This window comes from Mytilus galloprovincialis, chromosome 8, assembly GCF_965363235.1.
Source record: "Mytilus galloprovincialis chromosome 8, xbMytGall1.hap1.1, whole genome shotgun sequence".
In the NCBI taxonomy this organism is placed as follows: Eukaryota; Metazoa; Mollusca; class Bivalvia; order Mytilida; family Mytilidae; genus Mytilus; species Mytilus galloprovincialis.
The window spans coordinates 47,911,578-47,915,584 of record NC_134845.1 but is presented as its reverse complement, the minus strand read 5'-3'; the positions used below and the strand labels follow the sequence as shown (position 1 = coordinate 47,915,584).

Here is a 4,007-nt window from a genome sequence, read left to right as displayed (position 1 = left end):
ACATGGCATTTGAGTTTTTTATGCTTGTGTTTATATTTCCGCACTTCTAGATGTGACAGACTCCGCCTGCATCCTTATCTCTAAAAGAATGTCGATCAACTGGAAAGTCGTGATACAGAGAGATTCATGAAATTCTTTTATTCTAAGAGCAGTAAAAATACCAGAAAGCTTATGGTTTAAATACTTCAAAAGATAAATAAAATTGTCAGTTGTATTTCGTCTAACTGTTTTTTTTATTTACTGAATTAATGATTTTATATTCTTCATGATGACGTATGAATGGAAAACATTCGTTATTGCTGTAATCCTGGGATATTTCACAAATTTGTATTATGTGGACTCTAAAATGTATTGTGGCCCAATTGAGAAGTCACATCTCTACTGTAAGACCTGTTGGTCACCTTCTGCTGTTGTTTTTTTTCGATGGTCGGGTTGTTGTCTCTTTGGCACATTCCCCATTCTCAATTTTATAACAAAAGAATTAGCAACATTTGTGCTTTCAACATCAATGGACAAAGAGAATTACGTTCCATTTTACGTTTGGATTCGAGCGTCACTGATGAGTCTTTTGTAGACGAAACGCGCATCTGGCGTATATACAAAATTTAGTCCTGGTATCTATGATGAGTTTATTTCCAATGGATTGTCGATTAATTCTGTAGCAGCAATGAGTCTTGATAATTCGTCCATTTTTCATGACGTTCAACTTATATCGGAATTAAAAACGAATGGTTATAAGTCTTTTTCCTTACTTCAATTACTGGGAAATGCATATGATCACTGTCATTCGTTTTTGACAGATGATGAACTATTTGGAATCTTAAAGTTTGACTATGCCATCGTTGACTATGATCCTTTTGTTTGCTACGAAATTTTAGGATACAAACTTTCATTACCCTTCATATTAAGCTCTGCCCACTATGATCCAAGTCTCCACCGAACGCCATTTAATCCTGCCTACATGCCAGCACTCTTGTCAGGATATATAGACAAAATGACATTCCTGGAACGAATGATTAATATCGTATTGTATACTATTCATCTGATCAAACCCACAATGCCTTCATTTGGCATTCTAATTGCTAAATATGTTCCGGAAAAACCGTTGATGTCAAACAGCGAATTGAAAAGTACCTTTTTGCTACATATAATTAACAGGGATATTTTAATGGATTATCCAATTCCCATCGCCTCGAATGCCATTTTATGTGGTGGATTAGCAGCCAAGCCGCTAAATCATTGATATCTAGGATAGAGGCATTTGTTGAGAAGTCTAAAGATGGCTTAGTTATTGTTGCCTTTGATAGCATAATTAAGTCATGCCTTGAAAATATAATGAATAAATTAATTTCATCTTTTCAAAAGTTGAAGCATTTTAATTTTATTTTTCGTAATGGAGATTATGAAAAAGAATATGGAAACATATTACTTTTGGCATGGTTACCACAGAATGATCTTCTTGGGCAAGTCAAAACGAAACTATTCATCACTCATTGCGGAAAGAGCAGTATCTTTGAAGCTCTCTACCATGGCGTACCGATGCTTTGCATTTCCAATTGCTCTTGATCAAATATCAAATGCCGCTGTTTTAAAAGAAAAGGGTTATGGAATTTCAATGGATATTTTAGATTTTTCTGTGAACGAATTAGTTGACAACATCAATAAAGTAGTGCATAACAGCAGTTTCATGTTCAGCATTAAAAATGCTTCTGCGATATTCCACAGTCGTCCACAAACACCAACACAAAGAGCAGCTTATTGGATAGATTTGGTGACTAAGTATGGATCAGAACATTTCAGACCAGCTAGATATGCCCTGATATGGTAGACGTGTATCTGGTCTACATTGTGGGACTAGTATTTGTCGTGTATTCTTTTAAGATATTTCTGACGTTTTGTATTAAACTATGTTGTAGAAAAATGAATGCCAAAGAAAAACAACAATAAAGCTACGCGTTTTATGTAAATTAAATTTTAATTTTAAATTGAATATTTACAAACTATATACTGAAAATGTAATCAAAGACTATTTTCACTAAGGCTTTTAAAAATGTATGATGTATTAATATTAATACAGGTACGTTCATATCGACAAGATTTAGAAATTAATGTGATCAATTACGTAACAATTAAGTATGAAGGTAAAAAAAAAATGAAATATTTACTTCTGACTATTGCACCGGGGATGACATCGATAGATAGAGATTAATCACCACCATGCTTAAAACCAGCACCGTATTTGCTTCGTTTGATCGAAGAAACACCTAGTTTGATGCTAGTGAATTTAGGAGTTCCTACTCTTTCTTTAAGTCTCATAAAGGCAACAGTAGTATAAGCTGTTTAATTGTGAGACTTTTTAACATGTAAATCCTTTTGTATTGAATATAGTCTTTTTTATATTTTCTTCTTATTTGCAAAAGGATGTTTGATTGCCCCCCCCCCCTTTTCTAGTATCTTCAAACTCTTTTGTCATATAAAATATGTGAGGAGGTGTTGGGGAAATCGTACTGTGCAAAAGTATAAGTCTCTCAAATAAGCTTAATGAAACGTTTAGTTCAGTATGGTAATGTCAAATAAAGGCAACAGTAGTATACCCGTGTTCAAAAGTTATATATCAATTGGGAGAACATAAATCCGTGTAGCAAACCAATACTGAGACAAACGCGCTAACTAAAAGAAAACAAAAGAATAACAAGAACGCTGAAGTGCAACAAAAAGAACCCGTCAACATACATATTGATTACATCTGCCATATTACTGACTTGGTACGGGTTATTGTAAGAAAAATAGTGGGTTGAACCTGGTTTATTGACTAGCCAAACCTCCCGCGCAAAGATACTCGTATGTGTCTATTTAAGTACATGTATAAGGATGAAAACATACACAACCACGCCTACTAAGTTTTGATAAAGAGCAAGTTTACCGATAAGAAAGAATTAGCTCTAGAAAAGAAACAACTTTTTTTTTAAATGAGACGGACACAGATGGTTTTTTGTTGTGCAGAAATATATTTCAATACGATTTCATTTCATCTTGTTTTTAAAATTTTGTCTTGACTTTTAATCATTTGTGTCTGTAGAGTAAATGTCTGATATAAATTAAATTTGCAGGTATTTTATTATTTGTATCGTTTGATTGCTGTCTTATTTAGATTGACCACACGTCTTCTTTTATGTATATACATACAAACTTTATTTTAACTGAAATCAGTATGTCGTATATGTGACCAGCCACGACATATCCAGGCTTATGGAGGTAGAACGTCATTGTTAACTATACGTGACTAGCCACTTTCAGGCTAAGAAGGGTACATTGTCTAAAATTTGCTTTTTGTAAATTTATCTAGAATATTCCAAAACAAAACTCTCTGTCATGTTATTATGACATATTTGTTTTAATAGCAATGAAACTAGTCATTACGAAGATCTGTATGAAAATGAGACTGTTCTATGACGGCTTTTATTTATTGCAGGCACTAATTTATAAAATACAAAATTATTGTATTTATTGGCTCATAGTAATGTTCAATAGCGTATTTGAATAGAATGTCAAAGACTTAAATTTACTACAATACAAACAATTCTTAGCTCTATTTTAGAACATGTAATTTAAACTTGTTGAAATGACGTTAGTTTAAAATTTGTCAAAGTAATCTTTGATAATTCCTTTTTTTTAAATTCGTCTTTTAATTTAGATTTATCATGCATGTCTTAAAACATAGTATGCGACGCGTAACAGTTTATAAGTAGGTGTTCTCATATATGCACTTGATACGGTGCATTTATTATGGATATATTTCAGACTCCATTTATGAAAGAAAATTTATAAAGCAAAGAATTTGTTTTGTAGCTCTATTTTAGAACATGTAATTTAAACTTGTTGAAATGAAGTTAGTTTAAAATTTGTCAAAGTAAGCTTTAAGAATTCCTTCTTTTAATTTAGATGTATTATGCATTTCTCTATACTTAGTATGCGACGCGTAACAGTTTATAAGTAGGTGTTCTCTT

General features: G+C 32.4%; 1 pseudogene; it reads left to right on the top strand.

Annotated features, from left to right (window-relative positions):
• The first annotated feature begins 268 nt into the window (after positions 1-268).
• LOC143043043 (UDP-glucuronosyltransferase 2B15-like) lies at positions 269-1,828 on the top strand (annotated as a pseudogene).
• Positions 1,829-4,007: the final 2,179 nt, after the last annotated feature.